Source organism: Cupressus sempervirens, chromosome 1, assembly GCF_028749045.1.
Source record: "Cupressus sempervirens isolate cs-2001-9-10 chromosome 1, ASM2874904v1, whole genome shotgun sequence".
Lineage (NCBI taxonomy): Eukaryota > Viridiplantae > Streptophyta > Pinopsida > Cupressales > Cupressaceae > Cupressus > Cupressus sempervirens.
This window is the reverse complement of record NC_143118.1, coordinates 351112473-351138837: the sequence shown is the minus strand read 5'-3', so window position 1 is coordinate 351138837 and position 26365 is coordinate 351112473.

Here is a 26365-nt window from a genome sequence, read left to right as displayed (position 1 = left end):
ACCCTTCAAATACTGTATTCAATGATTGAATTTGGTGTTTGCTAGCTTCCAATAGAATAAAACCCATGTTTTCTGTCAAAACAACTAAATAGACAACAACAAAAAGAGAATACGGGTTAGCAAGGACCCAAAATTTCCTTGTTAACATTTTTTGTGTTTTCATATAGTGCATGCACTATAGTGTGCACGCATTGTGGTGTGTATGCACTATGTGAAAAATCTCTCTCTCCCCCCCATCTCTCTCTCTCTCTCTCTCTCTCTCTCTCTCTCTCTCTCTCTCTCTCTCCCCCTCCCACTCTCTCTCTCCCTATCTTCCCCCCCTCTCTCTATATATATCCTCCTCCCTCTCCCTCCCTCCCTCTCTCTCTCTCTCTCTCCCTCCCTCCCTCTCTCCCTATCTCACCCTCTCCCATCCCCTACTCTCTCTCTCTCTTACCCTATCCCACCCTCTCCTATCCCCTAGTCTTTCTATCTCTCACCCTCTCCCATCCCCTACTCTCTCTCCCTCTCCCACCCCCTACTCTTACATCCCTTACTCTCTCTCTATCCCCCTATCCCACCCTCTCCCATCGCCTACTCTCTCTCTCTCTCTCTCTCTCTCTCTCTCTCTCTCTCTCTCTCTCTCTCTCTCCCTCCTCTTATCCCACCCTCTCCCATACCCTTCTCTCTCTCTCCCTCTCTCCCCCACCCCCTACTCTCTCACCCCTAACTCTCTCTCTTCCCCTATTCTACCCTCTCCCATCCCCTACTCTCTCTCTCATCCTCTCACATCTCCTACTCTCTCCCCATCCTCTACTCTCTCTCACACTCTACCCTCTCTCCCTCTCCCCTTCGCTCTCTATTAATATACAAGGCTTACAAAGTGTGTTCACACTATAACATGCACATGCTATAGTGCATGCATGCTATGCAAGCTTGAATTTAAAATGCTTTAAATAACATGTGCACACTATAGAGTGCACATGCTATGGTGTGCACACGCTATTTAAAGCTTTGTATTCTATCAAGCCCAAGCCTTGGATTTACCTTTGGGAATCCAACCCAAAGGTTTGGAGTCTCTAAACTGGTCAGAGACATGTTTTTCAACAAGCATACAAAATATGATTGATTTTTGTTGTGTTCTCTCCTCCAAGCTTCCTTATGTATGCACATCAATAAAATCAGATTACATGATATTGTAGATCTATATATTAGTTATAGAACCATATAATTTATTTTGAATTCAGACTATTTTAAGCCTTTCAACTATAATTTCTATTGAATGTACATCCATTTTCTCTTAAAAGCCAACATGTACTAGTTAGGGTGTAGATTTTAGCTCATTCATCAAATTTTGCAACAACTTAGTTTTTTAGAAACTAGACTCCATTCTGCACACTTTGAAAAAAAGAAGTTTTGATTTTAGATTAGTTTTCAATCATTTATAGGGGGGGTGGGGGCATAGATATTTCATATTTTTGGGATGTGTCTAATTACAATATTCATAAAAAAATATACACATTATAAAATTATCCAAAAAAATTGGGATAAATTGCACGATGTTAGGTAACTTTTGACTAGAGTGATTAAAGAATTAGAAAAAAAAAAAAAAATTTAGGGGTGCCACACTTTATACTATGTTATTTTTTTTTTTTTTGAATAAAAAATACTACTTTCTATGGCCCCCTTTTTGAGGACCTAAAACTAAACCATTTTGAAAAAAAAATAGTAGTTTAGAAACTAGATTCAAAGGAATAGTACTTTTTTTTGGTCATATTTTAAAATTTTGAGTGTAACTATCTTTAAATTCTTGTTAAAGTGGCCACTTATACACCCCTTTTGGCACAAGAACTTGGTGCACTTTCCCATCTTGTAATACAAAACAAGCACCAGAGACCCTAGGGTTGCCACATGAAGCCCCATCAAAATTCAACTTCACAAATGTTGGTTTAGGTTCCAGTAACAAAATTTGAAATTTCTACTTCCACCTCTTCAATTTTCATATAAAGAACCTAGCTATTCAGGCCTACATATTGTTCATTTGCATAAATCTACAAAGTTCTCAATACCTTGTTTTATTTAGAGATTTGGAACAAGACCATTTCATCACTACTTAAGCCTATAATCTAATGATTGGTGAAAATGAATGACTTTAATAGAGAAATTTCAATGTTGGTGATGGAAACTATTCTCAAATTTATAATCTAATGATTGGTTATTATAAAACTAAATTATAGAGAAAACTTCAATTACTTGGTAAAGAAAACTATGCTCAAGTCCATAATTTAATTATTGGTTAATATGAAGGATTTTTATAGACCAAATTCAATAGTCTAGTGCTGGAAACTCTAGGAAATTGGATCATTTTTTTTACTTGCTGCACTACTAATTTTAAATTTTGGTCGTAATTAAATGCTCTAAAAATTTAGTTTTTTATATTAATAATATATGCAAGCTTGATTGTGACACACTACAAAAACCCCAGATAAGGAAACATTAGACAAGAAGAGTAAAATTGAAAAAAAAACTTTTTTTTATTTAACCTCTTTTAATTTAAAATTGTCTTTAGAAGCTTCATAAGAATGAAAATTTGAAGAAGTTTGATGTAGACTAATCTAAGCACCCACTAGCTAGGAAAGGACTACAGCCATCATTGGGTTTAAACTTTATAGACAACTTTGTCAAGGAATTTGCATGCACCATTCAAGCTAAATGAACTATTTTTATTCCATTTTTATGATTCTATAGTTAATAGTCTACATAGTTTTTGATTAAGTAAGATAGGTTTTATAGGGATCCTAAAACCAAATTTTTTTTACAACATATTTGAAATAGAAATATTAAATAAAGTCCAGCTACAATGCATCTGCTTATCAAAACCCAAACCCAAACGATAGGCTCACGACCAAGATACAAAAAAATATCTACACTAGAAATAGACAAGACAAAAAGAAAGCACTAACTATTAGTTCTCCCTATCAAGAACCTGCAAGGTCTCTGTAGCCTCATTGGTCTTCTAGTTGACTACGTCCTCCTGGTTCTAGTTTTGAGCATCTGTCAGATCCTTGGTTTCTTTCAAATCATCCTTAGCCTACCTAATGTCCAAGCTAGCCTTCTCCATCTTATCTCTGCCAAATCTAGCACTCATCAGTGATTCACCTAAACTATTAATATTCTCATTCAGGGTGTTCAATGTAGCAATCACTTGATTAGCGAGATTCTGATTGGAGAACTCCATCCTTTGGACTCTTTATTCAACCATGGTGATTCTGTCCTCCTGGTCAGCATTGTGACCCTAGATGTTGCAATGTCATTGGCTTCCATCTTGGCTTCTCTTCTCTTCATTGTACCCCTAGTCATTACTGATTCCCTAGTTTCCTTCCTAGCTTCTTTTTCCCTTAAGGTCTTCAATTTAATAGTCTACATAGTTATGAATATTGGAAAATTATAATTCTATTTTCCTAAGACATTCAATTTTTGTGGTATTATGAGCATAGTTGATTGACATAACGAGCCATCAACACTTGACTGCCTAGACTGGTTTTCCAAGGATGATTGTGTCTAGTATTATAGATGAGTACCTTATATACATTTGGCTGTTGGAGAAAAATATAATATTACATTCCCTTATTTTTCAATAATTTTTCTTGCATCCTCTTTGTTATATGTTTGGTTCAAATGGAGTCAGCTAACCTACATATTATGCCATTCTATATTACACAAGATACATATTAACACCCTTGCAAATGACACACCATGTTATCCATATTTGTAAGAGTTACTCATAGGTAGTTGAACCATTAAATGTAGCATTTGACTTAGTGAAGCTTCCATATCTTAGTACCCAACTTGGTCTTTCAAATTAGTTTTTGGAACTCTAGTATTGGAATACTTTAGAATAACTGAGGGGGGTGGGGGGGTGAATTAGTTATCCAAGGTCCAAATGCCCCAATAAAAGTTTTCAGTGCTTAATAAAACTCATACATGTATATCCTTGGCATGTGTCTTTCGTACATCTACTAGATCATTCAAAACTAAAACTTATAGATTATTGTCCTAGGTCAAAATCACTTTGCAAAAATGTAAACATGAAACACAACATAATCATTCACACATATGAAACAAGGATTTTTTTGGAAACCTAATTTGGGAAAAACCACCAATAACATTCTACTAATTTTCACTCTTCTGAAGTGATGCCCTATGGAAGGATAACCTTGTTAAAGGTTACAATACACATTGTTAAAGAATTTTAGTCACTCTATTAGGAGTGAGCCTTGTTAAATGACTTTAGGTCATTCCATTAGAATTCCACTTGGTTAAAGGATTTATAAATGACTGTTAGGTCAATCTTAATCCAAAGAATTTACCCTAGACTAATACAATGATTAGAAAGTAACAATAAGGTTTTGATCTGATAATAAGCCACAACTCACTCTTAGATTATAGATATCTATTTAGTCCTCCATTCTACTTGGCTCCATTCACTTTAGCTCTGATAGCTTGTTTACCCTTCAAGAATTTATCCTCTTAAGCCTTCTTGCTTTGCATGCCAATTGTAGACTCTCTTATTTGGCCACCATATGAAGAAACACCCTAGACTCCTTGTCTTCCTTTGGTTTTTTCCCATGCCAACTATTACTTCAAGCCTTGTGTCCCCTTATAAAGAGAATTTAGTCTTTTGTCGCTCAATAACAATAATCCATTTTTTGGGTTATGTCAGATTCAATTAATCTTCCATCTTTTCCAGTTTTCTCCCTCTAGAAACTTCCTTCACAATCCTCTTTGAATTCACCTCAAAATAGTTTATCTTGAATTTTGTGCCACTAGCTCATCAAGCTTATCTTCCACACAGTTCACACAATCCAAGAAATCAACTTTGTTGACTCAAATTTAGTGAAACTTTGATCTAATTTATAATGTTGTCACTTAGAAATAACTAGCCTCTAATGCTTGGCACACACTGTGCTTCTCGATATCTACTAATAGCTCACTTAGCACATATTGTCTTTTACTATCACTTGGTACCAACTAGATCTTACTCAACACACACTAAGTTAACTTGGCATACACTAGATCTTCACTTTGCTTGGCACTAACTGAATTTTTTCTTGGCTTGTACTAACTTTTCTCGGCACTAACTCATCACTCGGTCAAGCTTAGCAGATAAAATTTTCTTTCCATGTTCTTCAAGCTTTAGCTAGTGTATCCATCAACTTCATCTTTAAGTAGATAAACAATACAAAATATTATCCATGTCTTACTTGGTCTTAGTATTCATTTTCTATACCAAATAACACAACCTTTCCTCTAGGTTCTCTTGATATCACATTTGATCAAATCCTCTTCATCAATCAAAAAAATAATAACATTTAAACTAAACAAGAAATTATCTCACCAACCAGTAGCAGGTTTGACATCATTGAAAATATAATAATTATTCTAGATTCTAGACAAACAATATTTTTTTTAACACCTATTTCACTTAGTCTTTTATTTTGTGCATTCAATGCTTCATTTGTAAATATGAATGTAATCTAATGTGTTCAAGCTATAGAGTTTTTCCAATGATTAAATAATAAATGTTAACCAGTCTTCAAGTGGGTTTTATACGATTGATGTTTCTTTTTGTATTCTTTATGTTTGTATGTGATTGGTATGCTCTATTTTCACTCTTGATTTACTGTTTTTCGATTATTTTTTTAACAATTGGTATTCAAGGTAAAGGTTTAAAGATCTAGGAAAGTAGGGGGTTTGTAGATGGAAGAAATTTATTACAGGAAAAGTGAGGAGAGCATAAGGAAGGGTCTAATTTAAGGAGATTAAAAGTCATAGGTAAACAAGTTGTGTTCATATGCTACAAATACTAAAGGATAATTTTTGTGTGTTTATGTCTTGCAAAGGTAGGGGGATAACCTATCATGTCTAACTTGTAGAGGCAAAGACAGAAAGAGTAAAGTGTTTCTATAAAGAAGTTCAAGTATAAATACCCATAAAATTTTCAAGGGTTTGTTGAAGATGTAACGCCCCACTAGGGAGCCGAAAAGAAATTAACCTAAAGTTTCACTAAGTTTGTTAGACATTTTTTTTAATAAAGATAGTAAACAACAACATATATAATATAGTAGAAAGAATAACATACACATATACATAAGTAACACATAAACAAATTATATCTCTTAACGGTTCTATGATGTTGAATCACATTTAAGTTTAATAAATACTTAATCTGATACATAACAAATCCACCATCAAAAAATAACTTCAAGTACAAATCCATTTAAATAATATACAATTATAGGATGCCACTTGGCATAAACAGAATGCATAATCATCTACTGTACAAGTCACAGGGTATGGAAAGGTCAAAGAATATACATCATGGATAATATGTGACATCTCATAAGATCTTTGATAATCAAACGCACTAGAATAGAATATAACCATCCAACACAAATATAAGATCAGAAAGAAAGGTACAACTATATAGGTACATCTAGAAATGATGTTCAATGATCATATTTCAATGGTATAAGAAAATTGCACTACCACCCAACCTCATGGAGGCTAAATGGCCCACTCCCACCATGCTAAGGAGATAAACTCAAGTCCCATATGGATATCAAAACATAAGTCAAAACCAATGTATAGCTCAAGGAAACACCTAAAAGAAAACTATCTCAAAGGGTACCAAGACACAAGTATCATCTAATCCCAGAGGCAATAAAGACATGTAGGACATTTACTATGTAAGCAAGCACATGAATCAACTCTAAGGTTACCCTATAGCCTCACTAGACTCTGGCTCCCTAGTGACTTTATGTGGCACCAGTATCCTTTTGTACAGACAAAGCATACTAACAAAACAAGGTCAACAAGGTCACAAACAAGCATCCACTCTACTCCCATCCTATTTTGTACTAGCACTTGAGGCATGGGTGAGGAAAAATAATGACTCTTATTAACTCATTTTACTCTCATTTAATGAAATGTTATCACTTATTAAAATAACCTATAATGGGTTACTTAGGCAGGCACTCCATTGTAAGCCACTTCCCAATATGACATAAAGATAACCTATCATAAGCCTAGTAAAAGCAGAAGGTTTTATAAGACCATAAAATACACATCAGTTCTTAAACAAGCAACTAGAAAGCACTAAAATATCACTAATAAAAATTCATAGAGTTCACTAATATAATCATTGAAAAAGAATTGATCAAAGACTCAAAGGTTACACTAGAAAAGTCACACCATTCTCCTTAGTTCTACACAAGAAACTAGAAAACCTCAAAAGGTAATTGGTCGAAGACTCAAAGGTTACACTAGAAAAGTCACACCATTCACCTTAGTTCTATACAAGAAAAACTAGAAAGCACCACAAACATCCAAACAAACTCATCATAGAAAATACATGACACATCCCTATGGTTGGCTATAAAAGATTGTATACGTAAACATCATCATGACATCACATGACATCACCAAAATAGTAACTCCTAACCTTTGGTAATATCCTAATTTGATCAAAGTACTAATTCAACCCAAACCCAACATTAGTAAACCGCACATCACATAATGTACCTAACAATGTTACTTCAATAATTTATTAGATTTTGGAAAACAAAAAAGTTTAATGCTCACTAAAGATTTTTAGGTTTTCATTTTTGTATCTAAGTGTCATAAATACTAAGTTTTCAATTATAGAAGAAATAGAGTTTCCATAGTATAAAATCATTTATATACAATTAAACTAATTAATAAAAATTTGATCTTTACTAAAGAAGTCAATTTACCCCAATTTACAATTGTCACTCTACAATATAAGTACATTTTAATAATGCATTAATTAAAAACTTTAATTAAATATTACTAAAATTAAATTAGTAATCCTTACATTATTAAATATAATATTTATTTATTTTTTAATAATATAAATTATATTAAATTATTAATAAAATAATTATTAATCTAATAATAAAATAATCATCAATAATAATATTTAATATTTAATAATTAATAATATTTAACATATTTTTAAAAACCATACAATGAAATATTTAATAAAAATTTAAAACATTAAAAAAATAAAAAAAACATACCTTAACTCCTCACCTGGGCTACTACATGCAGCTGTCAGCTACCATTGGTAGCCCGAGACTACTTAAGCAACTGCATTCTACCTTTGACAGTTGTGAGCTGCAACAACAACCACGTGCTTACCAAAGAAACTAACATTGAATGGAAAGGAGCACGAGGAAAGGGGGTTGGGGAGGTGGTGGCCCCCACACACCCAAAACTATTTTTCAAAAAAAAAAATTTATTAAGAAAAAAAAAAAAACTATGCCTCTTGAGTTAAGTGAAATTGTTGACCTCCATATTCAATTATTAATATTTATAAATTTTGTTTTATATTAAAACAACCAAATACAATGCCCTCTCAATACTTTGCAATTTCAAAGTTATATATATATATATATATATATATATATATATATACCAACATAGATGTGATAGAAAAATAAATAGGAACTGTCAAATTTGTAGAATTTAAATCTCTAGTATTCTTTTTATTCAAACCCTAGCCCAAATTCAACCAACTAAAACAAAGGTTTCAAAAGTATAATCATTCACATATGTTTTTGAAGCAAAGGACAATAAATTCATAATGAGCGTTCCAAATTAAATCACAAAAAATTTAATAACAGAAATCAAATTTTCTTAAATAAGGGTTTCAACCCGAATGAATTTCTAAAACAAATTCATCAATCATGAAGAAGATATAATGATTTCATAAAGGAAACTACTGCATAAAACTAATGAGATCCTACTCTGATCTGATGCCAAAACAATGAATTCATGGTGCTCGCAAGCAAATCTTTTTTCTTTTGGAAACTTTCTTAGAAATTGACTCCTCCAAACCTGTGTGTGGAGAAATGAACTCTAATTTCCTAATACAGAGTTTTCCCCCAATTTAGGGCTTCAATTTTACAACCATGCAAAAATCCTTTTTCTTTTATCACATTATTATATTTTAACTTTCATGCACCAACTTCGACAAATTTATTAAAATAATCTTTATTAATCAATTTTTTTCTTTTTTTAATTAATTTTCAAGAAGTTTTTGATAAAATATTAATTAATTTAATTAATATTAATATTTAGAGTTTATTATAAAAATTAAACTCCTAAATATATATTATTAAATTAAATAAATATGATTATGCCAAAATAATAACTTTAAATATATCTTTATCTTTAATTCTTTTATTTAATTAATTTCTCAATTAATTAAATATAATTAATTATTCAATTTTCTTTATAAAATTTCCATTAAATTAAATCATTAAATCACCTTTTAATTTGATTTAATTATAACTGAAAATCACAACAGACCACAAGACTAAATATGAAAACGCATTATAAAGTACAAAATACTAGATCAAACTCAAGGGTCACAGTCACGAATTTATGTCACTTGACAAATTTAGAAGGGTAGACAACTTAGATACTTGTCCTACTTTCTAGGACAATTGGCTTAAGGTTAGGATTTCAACTCAAGAATTATCTTCCCTCATTTACCATTGAGATACTGCGATAGGGTACACTCATCCTGGCAATTTAGGGAAGCTGATACCTAATACCTGCAATCTGCATAAAATCCATCCATGTACATACATATATATTCTAAGCTAAACTACCAATGTTAGGAAGTACTACATCATGTAGATCCTAACTAGTAGGTGACTACGACTCCCTTTCTCAACCATACCAGGAACATCAATCATAAAATAAAACGTACACAACACCATACACATGCAAGTATGGGGTAAGTAACCATAGAACTACATATAAATAATCCATCTACTAATCATCATGAGATAACTAAAATTCACTAAATGAACATACATATATCATCATTGAAATAATCATGAACACATGAAATAACTAAGAAACACAAGTAGCTCATCACATAAATAAACTAAATATGAAATATATCTAATCAAACTTGGTAACCAAGTACCACTATAAACATAAAATATAATCATCAAACAAGCCTAAAAGAATCTAGCAATAAAATCAGAAATGTCAACTTGGGGTAGGCATTACAAAAGAGTTTTTCTTGAGTGCAATAGAGTTAGAAACAATAAGTAATATGGAGAAATTAAATGGGGCTAAATTTTCTCTATGGAAATCTAGAATGGAAGACATTTTGATTTTGAAGGATTAGTATTTTTTAACTAAAGGAGTGTTATAGAAACCCACAACAATGATAGATGAAGATTGGAAGAAGATGGATAAAAAGGATATAGAAACCATCCATCAATAGTTGGCAAAAAATGTGTATTTTGATGTTACTGGAGAGAGGATGTAATAGAGTTGTGGAAAATTTTACATGTTTTGTATAAAAAGACTACAACTTCAAATACATTTTCCTTGATGAAGAAATTATGCAACCTCAAGATGAAGGAGGGTTCTTTAGTAGTAGAGAATTGAAATGTGTTCATCATAATCACCAATTGACTTGCCTCTGTTAAAAACTTTTTGGATGATGAGGTTAGAGATATCCTACTAATGTACTCAATGCCAGATATTTTGGAGAATTTTATTATAGCCATCAACACTTCTCCAATAGTAGGAATATTGAAGTTTGATGATGTTTTCAATAGCCTAATGAATTAGGAGACAAGATGAAAATCTAACAAAAAAAGTTGAGGAGAAGCATTGACTACAATAGACCATGGTAGAAAAATGGAAAGAAGACATCAAGGGTGTTCAAGGTCAAGAGGTGGATCAAAATCAAGCAGAGGCAAGATGATTTGTTCTCATCGTGGAAATTTAGGCCACTTGAAAAGGGAATATATGATCTGAAAGAGAGGGAAAAAGGAGAAAAAAGAAGGAAATACAAATAAGAAATTAGCCAACACAAATGAAGGTGAGACAACCATTGTGGTTTCTGATATATTTTATTTATTGTTTAAATGGCTGGAAGATGCACGTTTATATACCTCTAGTTGTACTATTGATTGGATTCTTGATTTTGCGGCATCTCATCATGTAACCTTAAATAAAGATTCTTTCAATATGTATAATCCTAGTAATTAAGGTAGATTTCATTTGGGAGATAATAACTTTATAATATTGCTAGAGTGGGAGATATTTAAAGCAAGACAAAGGATAGACAATATATTTCCAAGGTTAGGCACATTCGAGAGATGCATATGAGCTTAATCTCTCTAGGACAGATGATGAAGGCTATTCTACAAGATTTATAAAACATGGCTAGAAAATTAGTAAAGGGGCATTGCTCATTGCTAGAGGATCCAAGACAAGAATATTGTTTACATTAAGTGCATTTGCAGAAAAATCTAGTGTTGTTACTATTACAAAGGAAGAAATTTTAGTGGATTTATGGCATAAGTTCATGGGTCATAAGAGTGAGAAGGGCCTTAAAATCCTCATGGATAAGAATTTTATGCCATATTTTAAATCCTATAACCTTGATTTTTGTGAGCATTATATTTATGGTAGGGAGTGATGAGTTCCATTTCTTAGAGGTGGTCATGACAAGAAAACACATTTGTTAGAATTGATATATTCTTATGTATTTGGTCCATTAAACATTAAATAACTATGTGATGCCTCATATTTTGTCACATTCATAGTTGATGCATCTAGGAAGGTTTTGGCATACTCTATGAAAAGCAAGGATGAAGTATTCAAGATATTTCAAAAGTTTCATGTTGTTGAAAGAGAGACTAATAAATGGTTGAAGTTTTCAAGAATTGATAATGATGAAGAATATTGTTCTAATTAATTCAAGGAGTATTGCAATAGGTTTGGTATAAAGCATGATAAAATGGTGCCTCTTACTCGTCAGAAAAATGGGGCTACAGAAAAAATGAACCATACTATCTTGGAGAAGGTAAGGAATAAGTTGTCAAAATTAGGATTGGAAAAACACTTTTGGGCAAACGCATTGAGGACAACTTGTTACTTCATAAATTTTTCTCCTACTACAACTTTGGATGGTGGCATTCCTAGAGAAGGTTGGGCTGATAAGAAGCTAAATTATTCTCACTTGAAGATATTTGGATGTTAGGCATTTGTGCATATTCCCAAAGAGAGTAGAATTAAGTTAGATGAAAAATCTATGAAATATATTTTCTTGGGATATGCAGATGGAGAATTTGGTTATTGTTTATGGGATCCAATAAAAAAAAGATTTTTAGAAGCAGGGATGTTATATTTAATGGGCCAAAGATGTTAAAGAAGGCTAAAAGAAATTTGGGGATAAAGAAAGTTGTTGATAAGATTGAAGAACAATAAGAAAATATCCCACCATTGCAAGAAATTGAGCAATGAAATCATGAGTATGATGAAAAAAAAGAAGAGAATGTTGAACAAAAAGAATAAGACTTGCAAGATCCCTTACAAGAAAATCAACTGGAACAACAATTGGTTCGTAGATCAGCTAGACTTCATAAGCCTTCATAAAAGTATATGCCTTCAAATTCTATATTGGTGACTAAGGAAGGTGAACCTATTGATTTTTAGAAAGCTTGTGGAGATGAGCATAGTAAAGAATGGAAGAAAGAAATGGAGGAAGAAATGGAATCATTTTTGAAAAAGAGAACTTAGGAGTTGGTTAAACTTCCAAAAGGAAGAAGATCTCTACAAAACAAATTGGTGTACAAGATCAAGCATGAGGATGATAGGAAAAAGAAAAGATACAAAACAAGCTTAGTGGTGAAAGGATTTTCTCAAAAGGAAGATATAGGGGTAAAATTACAAACATGTGTCACCCTTTTACAATGGAAAAGGCTAACATTAAAAAAAGTGTTAAACTTCAACAATGTAAAAGTCATATTTCTGTTTTGAATTTTAAGTTGGTGTAAACTAATGAAATGTTTATAAAAGGATGAAGTTTATGTCTGTTATGTTTTTCAAAAAAAAAAAAAAAAAGTATTTTTTTATAATTTTCAATGGCCTGTTTTGATAGTGTTAAAAATCCACCAAATTAGGGGTTATAGTTCTCACCACAAAAATAACTGCAAATAACTATCTCTCCATCTAAATTTGAAGTATGTTGTTAATGACATATGTACCTAGAACTATCAAAAAGAGATATTAAAAAATATTGTAGATTTTGTTTGTTATAGCTATTTTAAGTTGAACTTTTCATAATTTAATAGTTTTTTGTTCCAACCATCTTTTCCATAGTAAATCCATGTTAACCATTACAAATGTTATATATTATGGAAGAGCACTCTCTCCTCTAGAAAAAATAATCATTTTTAATTTTTTGAAACCATCTACTAATTTTTATATTTTTTCGAATGTGCATCATCTTTAATGTTGAAATACCTACTTGCACTATTTTTCAATTTTCTTGTAATTGATATTGTGTCACCTATAAAAAATTATATTGGCATAATTTTGACTACAAGTTGTATCTAGTGGTATTTTTTATGTTTTTTAAAACCCTAATTTTGATGATGAAGAAGGAAATAGGGAAAAGACTGGAATGTTTAAGATTAGACAGAGGTGGTGAATTCATCTCCCATGAATTCAATAACTTTTGCATTGAAAGAGAAATCAAAAGATAGGTATTTTGTCTTGGAACTCCCAAGCAAAATGGAATAACTAAAAGGAGGAATAGATCTATCATAGATTGTGTAAGGAATCTAATGATTGAAAAGAACTTTGCTATCAAATACTGGAAGGATGCTATCATCACTGCAATTGATACCTCGAACTGTGTACAGTTGAAGAAGGACTCATTCAAAACCCCTTATGAGTTATGGTATGGCTATAAACCCAATGTAAGTTACCTAAAAGTATTTGGAAGTAAATTTTATATCTTGAAAGAATCTAGGAAAGGCAAAGTTGATGTGAAGGGCGATGAAGGTATATTTATGGAATATTCTTGCAAGAGTAAGGTATATATATGTTTGAACTTGTCTACTCACAAAATCATAAAAAGTGCACATGTATAAGTTGATGAGTTTGTAGAAAGGACTAAAGAAGAAAGCAAAAAGGAACTAGAAGATTACATGAGATTTTTTTTCATTGAACCTGATATAGTGCCAGACACATCTGTCAATTAAGAGACTTCTACTTGTGAGTCTTCATCAGTCACCGAGTTGCGAGAAGTTCAAACCAAGTTGCAGAAACCCAAGTCACATTCAAATGCTACCAAGCTAATACCTACCGAGTCTGAGCAGCCAAAACCTGAAGGTGAAGTGCAAGAGGATGAGAATGCAATTCATTCAAAAGGCAAGGAACCTATATTGGCAAAGTATGTTAGGAGACATGATGCACTAGATAGATTATTAGAGACAAAGTTGAAAGTACTATGACAAGAAGTAAGCTAAATGGTACTTGTTTACTTGTTGATTTTGAACCTAGAAATGTCAAAGATGCACTAGAAAATGAGAGTCGGATTGAGGCTATGAATGAAGAGATAGAGAAAATAGAGAAGAACAAAACATGGACTCTTGTACCCAGGCCTAAAGAAAAAAATGTGATTGGAACTAAGTGGGTATTCAAGAATAAGTTGAATGAAGATGGTAAGGTATCAAGGAATAAAGTTAGACTGGTGTGTAAAGGCTACTCTCAAGAGGAAGGAATTGATTATGGAGAGATTTTTGCTCTTGTTGCAAGATTGGAAGGTGTTAGGACCGTACTAGCATATGCTACACACAAAGGATTTAAGGTATATCAGATGGATGTCAAATATGCATTTTTCAATGGTATTCTAGATGAAGTTTACATTGAGCAACCTGAAGGTTTTGTTGATCTAGACAAGAAGGACATGTTCTGCAAATTACACAAAGCATTATATGGTCTAAAACAAGCCCCTAGAGCATGGTATGAAAGATTGCATAACTATCTTATTTAGATTAGTTTTCAAAGAACTAATGATAACAGTAGTTTGTACATCAAGGAAGGACCAAACAACAAGATTGTTTTGGCAAAAATATTTGTGGATGATACTTTGTTTACAAGGAATGATGATCTATGCAAAGAATTTTTAGAGCAAATGAACAAGGAATTTGAAATGCCTATGTTTGGTGAGATTAAATTTTTTTTTGGTCTTCAGATTCAGTAGGCCAAGAATGGTATCTATATCACTCGATCTAAGTACATCAAGGAGATACTCAAGATGTTTGGTATGGAAGATTCAAAACTAGTTGGAACTCCCATGTGTACTAGACTAAAGCTTACCAAAGATGATGATTCAAAAGAGGTAGATTAGACCTTATATAGATCAATGATTGGAAAACTATAGTATGTGGTTCATACAAGGCCTAATTTACTCTTGCAGTTGGTATAGTGGTAAGATTTTCAGCAAAACCTAGAGAGAATCACATGATGGCAATCAAGAGGATCTTGAGATACTTGAAAGGCATTGAAGATTATGGATTGTGGTATAAATTTGGAGGTAATCTAGACTTGAAAGTGTTTATTGATGCTAATTGGGCAAGAAACATTGATGATAGAAAGAGTACAAGTGGTGGAGCATTCTTTCTTGGAAAGAGGTTGGTATCTTGGACAAGTAAAAATCAAAATTGCACATCCCAATCTACAACTAAAGTAAAGTATGTTGTAGTAGCAGTGAACTATTCTAATATTGTTTGTTTTAAATAGTTATTGGAAGGCATGCAAGTTGAGATCAAAGAACCAGTTGTTATGTTTTATGATAATACAAGTGCAATCGACATATCAAAGAATCTAATGATGCACTCCAAAACCAATCACATTGCAATTAAATATCACTTTGTTAGAGAATTGGTGCAGGATAAGGAGATTATATTGGAAGATGTCCATACAAAAGAAAATATTGCTAACATATTCACTAAGCCATTACCTAAGGATGCATTCTTGTATCGAAGAGGTAAGTTAGGGGTCATTCCCCTATCTAAAGCTCACTAAAATAAAGTTTTAGTGATGCATCAATAGGAACCAAGTTGAACATCTATTAGTTGATGTAGCATAGTCATGGAAACATTGCATATGAATCAGTACTCAAGGTACATTGTTACTCATTTGGTTTGTGTTGTCTTTGGCATGTGTTGTCAAAGAGGGGGAGTTTACTATCATATCTTTCTAAAATTTGAATTTGTTTCTAAACTTTGAGGGAAAGTTTTTTGTTTGAGAAGAAGCTATGTAACTCCTTCATAGAGGGAGATTACCACATTGGAGAAGTTTGTGGCATAAAATCTAAGAGGGAGAAAGTTCTGTTAGAAAAGACTTGATTTCAAATTTCATTGTGCTATGACATGTTGTGTTGCCATCAATGCCAAAGAGGGAGATTTTTGGATACAATTGTTTAACTGTGTGTTGTCTTTGATGTCATACAAATGTCATATCAGTTGGCAGATAGTGCATACCAAGCTCAATTGGTCAGCAAAGAAAATTTTAGAGTCTACCAAGCATTCTTGGAAATTACTCTATGGAAATAGTGTCTATCAAGCTCACTCAGGCGTCGAAGGATTTTGTGGCAGAAGTTAGTGTTAACTAAACTCACAAGGCTAACAAAGGAAAGTTAGTGTTTACCAAGTTCACTCAGTCTCCAAAGGATTTTTCAGGGTTCACAATGTTAATTAAGCTTCAGTTGGTTAACACTGGAAATCAGTTCTGGAGTAGTGTTTACCAAGTAGAGTCAACCAATGAAGGATTTTGTTGTTTTGGGAAATAAAATTTAATTATTTCATGTAATGATTGTAGCCAGCTGAGGTAATCATTGTTGGTAATTGTAACTTTTAAATGAGTCAACTTGAAAATTTGTAAGGTATAAATAAAAGGTCAAGTAGAGCATACAAAAGTGTAATGAGTGAGCATGCAAGAGTGTTGATTGTTTGAAGAGGAAAGTGTGAGAAAAATTTGAAGGAGGATCAAATATCCTTGAGGAGTAGAAAAGTTGTATTCGATCAAAGAGGATCTAGTGAAGCAAAAAAAAGATATGTATCAACAATTTAGTTGCATCTCATTCAGGTCACTTCATTATTACTTTCTCATCATTGTAGCAATGATTCCTAAATCTCTTAATAAAGTTGGTTTAACAACCATTTGTAAACCCTCTAACAAGGTGATAGTTCTATTGAATTGTTCTAAAGACCTTTTGCAAGACCACTCCTAACAGGGTGATTAAATCCTCTAACAAGGTCACACCTAACAGTGTGTTTTGTAACCTTTAACTGATTCAGAAACCCCAACACCCCACCCCCCCTCCTCAGTTACTCCATCTATATTTCCAACATATAAATCCTAAGTTTGAGTCTTACCATCAAGAATTATAGATCCAATACCTTTAACATGGAAAGTTGTATTATTTCAAACTCTGACAATGCCTCCATCATAACTCTTGAAATAAAAAAACTTGTTCATATAACTAGTCATATGATGTGAACAACCACTATCAATTATCCAATTAGATTTCTTTTCAACCTGTGATATCAAAGTCATTTTCTTTGGACTTTCTTTTTGAATAGCCACAAATCTTATTTCATCAACACTAGCACTTACTACTTGTTCATCAAATTCATCTTCTTCATTGACATACAAACAATCTCTACCTCTTCTAGGTTTGAACTTTTCTCTATATTTTTTCTCTCTTTTAGGAAAATTAGATGCATAATGACCAAACTCATTACAAGGCCAACATTTAAAGATTTTCTTACATTTTTTTTCTCTTCTTACAAGAAGGGCTACTCCTTCTATCTTTCTATCATCATCAAATCTACTATTGCTAGCGAAATCTCCTCTAGCACTTGTGCTCCTTGACAAATTAGGTTGAATGTTTATGGCATTTAAATCTATCTCTATTCTAGAAAATTCTCTAGATTATCTAAGCTTATTCTCTACTACTTCAAGTCTCCTAGGTAATGCTTGCTTGGTGAAATCTTGGGCATAAGAGATCATCAATTGTATCATTTGAGGTCCTTGCTTAGATGGTGGTGTTAAACTCTTCAACATATTTCAGATTAGTTCATCATCTTCCTTGGTTCCTCCTTGAGATATGATACCTACAAAAATTAATAATATCTTGCCTACATATGTTCTTATAGATTCACCTTCCATCATTTTAGCATCTTGAAATGCAAAAATCTAGTTTTGTAGCCTCATTTTCCTAGAATGTTTATCACCTTCAAAGCTATTTTCTGAAGCTATCCAAATTTTATGAGAAGTATCAAGTGTTTTTACTTGGTTGTACTCTATTTTAGGAAGTGTAGATAATGGTGATTCTCTATCTCCCATGTTGCACATGAAAAGTTCTCTCTGATCCTTGGTACAAGTTTCTAGCTCTTTTTCATCAACAATTATATTTGTTGATTTTATTAAAATTGAATATTCTAGACCCATACATATAAAATGTGTCTTCATCTTTTCCTTCTAGCTATCATAATTTGTTCCATCAAACTTTAGACTATCCTTACTGAATATGCTAGTCATGGATCTCCCAAAGTTGTTAAACTTTATCTTCAAGAACTTGATGCTCTAATACCAATTGATAGAAATAACAGTCCACCAAGATAACTGAGAGGGATGGGGGGTTAAATAAGTTATCCAATTAAAACATTTATCAACCTTAATTAATCTTAAGAATTCAATCAAAGTAAAAAGTAACCATAACAAGATGCATAAACACAATTCCACCAAATTCATTAACTAGGGAAACCTTTGATCAGAGGGAAAACCTCGATGGGGATGGTACCCATAAGATGATGTACTAATATACATATTCCTTGTTAGAGGATAGACCCTATTAGGAGTCTATTACAACATTGAGTACATATGACCCCTTGTTAGGAGGTATTGAATCCCTATTATAAGATTCCAAATACTAACCCTCGAATCTTGAAATAAAACCTTGGTAATGAAGTTTTCTCAAACTTTGCTCTACTCTACTTATCTTCACTTATCAAATTGTTTCTTCTTTTTTCCTCTTTTCATGCATCCTTGTTTTTCACATAATATCAAAGGAAAGTATCCTTCCTTTATACTGAATCCATAAAATAATTCCCTTGAGTTGGTTAACACACCTCAAATAATTATTATGGGACCTCATTAAGAAAATGTTTTACTTAGCGATAACATTAATTTGTCACCTTGCATCTTGAATAACTTTCCTCATGTGTAATATTATGATGAGTGAGCTAAGCCACATTAGCTGTAACATTTCTTCTACATGCATTTAACCTTGCTTCTCAAAATAACAACTCTGCTAAGAGATATAACAAGTTTACTAGAGCATGCTTCTGTAAACTCTATCTTAGAATAATCTTCACCAAAACTTGCATAACTTCTTCTAGATATAATATTGTTTGCTCCTAAGGTTATACATTTAGTAGTATCTCCCATTAACCTCACTAGTGAAAATACTCAACAATATGTCTGTACCAACTTGACCTTTATCAATGTTCTTCTGTTAGATGACGTAGAAAATTGCTATGTTGACATCAATGACGAACATAGTCATGAATGTAACATAGCATCATGATAATTATCTAATCATATTTCTACAATACTCCCCCATAGGAATATGTTCAACATTCATGCTTCCAACAATGTCTACTATAAATGCAAATGGTTAGATAACTCATGCAAATATGTGCGTGTTGTAAATATAAAATATCTCATAGCTATAAATCTAAATGATGTAATCATAAATCAATATAAAAAATCTAAAATATATGAGCCAAACTCATGTATATGACATATATGAATATCAAACATGATCATGTCTCACTCCACGATGTGAGCGACTGACTCGAGATCTTGAACCTTATGTCCAATATAACATCAAATGTATCATGGCCATGTGTATAAATTCACTAAATAATAAGATACGTACAATTAAATTTACCTACAACTAAGGATGACTAGGGTTGATAGCTATCTCTCCATCTCCACACTCAATAGTTGTAGATGCAGTCTATATGCAATAGAAGAAACAAATATGTCACAAGCTATACTTTACTAAATTGAATTTAATATTATATTTAGAAATAAATAGAAGATCTATAGAAAATTAAATAAACATGTTTGTAAATTTTTACCTATGTCTCCTACTGCATAGGATGCATAGGTGTCTGCAAGTGCCCATATGACATTGTCATTGCAAATATATGTCTACCTATCTCGCTCAGGTCTGTATCACTAAAGGCCATATCTTTGATGTTAAGTATAATATTTGTGAGCATATCTATGAATAATGAACATTGTGGTGGGTAAGAACCTACCTTGGTAGTGGGGTTGCATCCTCCTCAACAATAGTCTATAGTGGAGCTTTAACTGCAACATGTATATCCTCCTGACCCTAACCACATTATGCCTTTGATGTACCTCTAATGATACCAATCACATATGATGAAACCACAGTAAGTGGTTATTCTGTCAACAACTAAATAGTTTGATAGGATGAAAGTAGACCAGTAGACAATCATGCACTAATAGCCCTCAGATGGTCTACTATAGACTCCATAGAGACATTTACTAGAGATGGGATGCCAACCACATGATACATATCATCACTTGAAGATGATAAATTAGTGTCACCACCTATAGATGAAGATCATGAGCATATCATGTATCTATGAACTCAATCAGAAGACATCTCATGCACTTCGGTAGAAATAGTGGCCATCCTCTCATACAAATCTCTACATGTATAACCTATCACTCTATCTCCAGCTACAACTAACTCCAAACATTTTGGCATCACCAATAGGTTTGAACCAATCAATGCCCTTTTATTAATAGGCACAGGAGCATATGGGTGTTTGAATTTATCTGAGAACCTATCCTAGCTTTGCCCAACATGCCCATGGATATAAGTGTAATCAACATCTTGATGTAGATAAAATTTTGCAAACAATTATTTGTAGAAATATAAGGGGAACTCATCCTTTTGGGGCCACATGTGATGTGCAACCAACCAATGTGGATATATGAAAGGTGCCACCAATATGATAATATGGAAATATTCTCTTCACACACTCCACTAACACCATCTCATCTATCTCCCTCCATCTCAAACCACTACTGTAGTGTGCATCATACTACTCAACTCATCTCTAAGAGAAGTCACCTTGTCCTGATGTTGTAGAGTAGGTGAAACATACAAGCTCTGATCAATAGCATCAAGTGTGCTCTCTAAGTGTTGAATAGTCTCCATAAACAATATTTGTCTATCTTGGGTACTAGTAGTGAATCTACACGATGAACCACTACGGGATGACCATGTACATTGGCCTCTCCATAATCACTACCCCTAGATGCCATAATGATGAAATATATAAAGAAACAAAATAAGATAGCTAATAATAGAGATGTACACACACACACATATACAAATATATGTATGTATATATATGTGTATATATATATACATATATGCATATATACATATATGCATAAGTTATTATATCAACTAATTAAATCAAAACACACTAAATGAATCTTGCTAAAAAAATCTACTATACAACATATAAAGAAATGTTAACTACATTATTTTTTGATTTCAATAATAGGTACAAATCAAATTTAGATAATAAGTTTAGGGATTATAGGATTAGAGAGCGGTTTAGGGTTTAGAGAGATGGGGTTTAGGAGTTTATAGATAATATTATAGGATTTTGAGAGATGGGGTTTAGGAGTTAGAGAGATAGAGGGTTAAAAGTTTGAGATCTAGAGAGAGAGGAGTTTAGGGTTGGGAGAGATGAAGTTATGTAAGTTAGAGAGAGAGAGAGAGAGAGGTTTAGGGATTATGGGGATAGAGAGAAGTTTAGGGTTGTGTGTGTGTGTGTGTGTGTGAGAGAGAGAGAGAGAGAGAGAGAGAGAGAGAGAGAGAGAGAGAGAGAGAGAGAGAGAGAGAGAGAGAGAGAAGATGGGAGAGATGAATTTATGTTAGGAATTATAGGGTTAGAGAGTGGTTTAGGATTTAGAGAGATGGGGTTTATGAGTTAGAGAGCAGATTAGGGTTTAGAGAGATGGGGTTTATGAGTTAGAGAGAGATGGAGGATTATAATTTTGAGATCTAGAGAGAGGATTTCAAGGTTGGGAGAGATCAAGCTTTGTAAGTTAGAGAATGGTTTAGGGATTATGGGGTTAAAGAGTAGTTTAGGGTTATGTAAGAGAGAGACAGATGAATTTATGTGTGTGTGTGTGTGAGAGAGAGAGAGAGAGAGAGAGAGAGAGAGAGAGAGAGAGAGAGAGAGAGAGAGAGATGAGATGGGGGAGGTGAAGTTATGTTAGGGATTATGGGGTTAGGGAGTAGTTTAGGGTTTAGAGAGATGGTGTTTATGAGTTAGAGAGTAGTTTAGGGTTTAGAGAGATGGGGTTTAGGAGTTATAGAGAGATAGAGTGTTAAAATTTTGATCTAGAGACAAAGGAGTTTAGGGTTAGGAAAGATAAAATTATGTAAGTCAGAGAGAGAGAGGCTTAGTGTTAGCATGAACAATAATGATACTATATAAAGGGAGTATCCAAAGCATTGGAGAGTATTGATATGTTGTATTCATGACTATGTTTGTCATTGATGTCAACATAGCAATGTTTCTATGAAGATTGGGAGACCATCAATCAGAGATCTTACTATTACAGACAATGGTTTGATTGTCAGGTGATGCATAGTTAAGGAAATTTTCTAGACTATGTCTTGATGATGTGGTTAAGTGCATAGAGTCTAATTCAATGGCGTACAAAAGTTACACCTGACTTACTGAGAGAAGTGTAGAAATAGAGTATTAAAGAACAATGTTCTGATGATTGATTGATATCTTTTATCTGAGATGTAATGAAGAAGTGTGTAGTCACATAGTGATAGAAGACATTCATGTGGTTATGTCAGTGATTGTGCAAGCCCTGGTATCACATGTGTGAAGTTTTGTATAGATTATGAGCCGATGGTGCTATTGTAATTGTGAATTAATTAATTATCTTATTTAAATTAATTAGGAAAGCCTCAAGGCTGACTCAAGGAATTATTATGAAATTATGGTATAAAGGAAAGATGTTTCCCTTATTTGTAAAGTGTGAGTGTACTTGTATCAAGTGGGATGCGAAGTAATTTGTGAAGTACAAAAAGGAGCAGAATGCTTACTGAATGTGAGTAAGTGATCCAAGGGATTAATAGATGTGTAGTATGACGTCTAGTTACAAGATCTAAAGGAGTAGAAGTCCAGTTGATAGGATAGAGATAGAGGAAGGAAGTATAGTTTAGTTCTATTATTCTATAAGGAATAATATAGAGATCATCTAGACAATGGGTTCATTGGTCTTAACCTTGAAGTTGTTTGGGTAGTGGGTCTAGTCGTCTTCCACAACTCCTAACATGGATTCAAAGTCTCCTAGTAGGGACTCATCTGTACTGAATGTTGTAACAAACTCCTAACACAATCTATCATCTAACAAGGAATATTTATATTAGCAAATCATCTTGTGGGTATCATCCCTCCAAGGTTTTCCCTTTGATCAAGTGTTTCCCTAGTTAACATATCTGGTGTTAATTGTGTATGAGTATCTTGTTGTGGTTTCATCTTATATTACACACATGGATAAGTTTGTTTAAGGTTGAAATTGGTATTAGAGCATTAAGTCCTTGAAGATAAGGCTTGACAGCTTTGGGAGATCAATGGAAAATATGTTCAAGAAGGATAGTCTAATATTTAATGGGGCCAACGATGATAGTTGGAAGGAAAAGATGAAGACTCATTTGTTGTGCATGGGTCTAGAATATTGGCTTTTGATCAAAGCTAAGAAGATAGTTGTTGAGGAAGGAAAGCTAGAGAAATGTAGTGAGGGAGAAAGAGATATGTTCATGTGTAACACGAGAGCCAGAGATGCCCTACTATCATCTCTTCCAGAGAATAAATGCAATCAAGTAAAAAAATTTCAAGAAACTTATGAAATTTGGAAAGCCTTAGAAGTTATTTTTGAAGGTAATGATCATGGAAAAAAAAATAGATTGTAAAATTGCATTTGCACATTTCAAGATGCTAAGCTGATGGAAGATGAATCTATAAAAAGTTATGGTGGTAGAATATCATAATTTTTTGCAGGAGTTTGGTCTCTTGGTGGAACTAAAGAAGATGATGAGGTTATAAGGAAGATATTGAAAATTTTAACACCACCATTCAAGAAAATAACTCAGATGATTCAGCTTGTAATGCTCTTCATCAAAGATTTCACAAAGGAAACACTACTTGAAAGATTAGAGTCTACATAAGTAGAAGTGAGATAGTCTCAAGAACTAGCCAAAGTTTAAATAGCCTTCAGTGCTCTAAACATTCAACCTAATCTGTCAAGAAGTGCAAGCACAAAAGGAGATTTTTCTAGTAGCAACAAATTTGAGGAAGACAAGAAGATTGAAGAAGGAATAGTCCTTATGGTAAGAAGAGAGAAAGATGATAAGAAAATCTTTAAGTGTTGGAATTGTGATGAATATGGTCATTATGCATCTAGATGTCCTAAAAGAGAGAAAAAGTTTAAACCTAGAAGAGATAAGGATAGAAATTGTTTGTATGCTAATGAGGAAGAAGAATCTGATGAAAGAGGTCAGAGTGAAAGTTATGATGAATTAGGATTTGTGGATATCAATGAATAGAGAAATTAGAGAAGAAAGAGCTTTAGTTTCCTAGGTTGAAAAGAAGTCAGATTGGATAATTGACAATGGTTGTTCAAATCACATGACTGGTGATATGAATAAATTCATTAAATTTAGAAATTATGATGGAGGTATTGTTAGGGTTGGTAACAATGCAACCTATCACATTATAGGGATCAGATCCATCACTTTAGATGGAAGGACTAACACTGACAATGTTTATTTTGTTGATGGTTTGAAACATAATCTATTGAGTGTTGGACATTTGGTGGACAAGGGATATTTATTGCAATTCATAGAGAAAACCTGCATTATCAAGGATGAGGATGGAAAGATGATTAGAACTAGAACTAGATCCAGAGGTAATGTATTTTAGTAAATCCTACTGAAATGACATGTTTGGTTGCAAAAGTTGATAACAGTTGGTTATGGCATAGGTGATATTGTTATATAAACTTTGACAATATTTTGAAGGTTAATAGCACTTTTGTAGTTAGAGATTTTCCTAATATAACAAAGCCTACTAATGTTGTGTACAAAGAATGTATATTGGCTAAGTAGAAGAAAGTGTCTTTTCCTAGCAAGAAGTTTGCTACCACAAAGAAGTTGGAGATCACTCATACTGATCTGAGCGTTCCTTTAACAACAAGAGGATTCTATGGTGAAAGGTAATTTATGATTTTTATTGATGATTTCACTAGAATGATGTGGGTAGCATTTCTTAAAGAGAAATCAAAAGCTTTTGAGAAGTTTAAGATATTTAAAAGTAGATTTGAAAATGAATCTAGTGTTAAGATAAAGTGTTTAAGATCATATAGAGGATGAGAATTTACCTCTAGAGAGTTTAACATCTTTTGTGAAGAGAATGGAATCAAAAGATAGTTGTTTGCACCTAGAACACCTGAGCAAAATGGGATTGTTGAGAGGAGAAATAAATCCATAGCAGAAGCAAATAGAGTGATGTTATTTGAGAATTAATGTCTCAAAGACATTTTGGAGAGAAGTAGTTGACATAGCAATGTACACTCTAAACAAAGTGTAGACCAAACAAGGAGTGAGCAAGACACCTTATGAGTTATGGTTTGGTCATTCACATCAGTCAAATATTTTAGAATATTTGGGAGAAAATGTTACATTAAGAGAGATGATGACAATGGTAAGTTTGATCCTTGAAGTGATGAAGGTTAGTTTCTTGGCTACTCATTCAAGAGCAAGGAATACAAATGTTTCAACTATAGAAGTAAGACAATAGTTGAGTGTGAAAATGTAAGAATTGATGAAAAGTTTGGTAATAAAGAAAAGATGATAGATTATAATTCTGATGAAGAAGAGAATAATTATAGAATTGTTAGATAGAATGTTGAAGTTCTCTTTGAGACTAACAATGATTTACAAAATGATGTGCTATGTGTTGAGCATAGAGAAGAATAGAAATTCGAATCTAGAGATGAGAGAAGAGTTGAGATATCAACTCCTAGCTCTAGTAGAAACATGACACATAATCACCTTACAAAGTAGATAATTGGAAGAAAGGATAAAGGTGTGATGACAAGGAACAAAGTGAATGAGGAATTGTGTTTGATTTCTCAAGTGGAACTTAAAAGCATAGATGATGCTTGTAAGGATGATCATTGGATTCAAGTAATGAAAGAAGAATTGGATCAGATTGAGAAGAATGAGACTTGGGAGTTAGTTCCTAGACCTAAAAATAAGAATGTCATAGGAACGAAGTGGGTATTTAGGAATAAAATGAATGAGCAAGGAGAAGTTGTG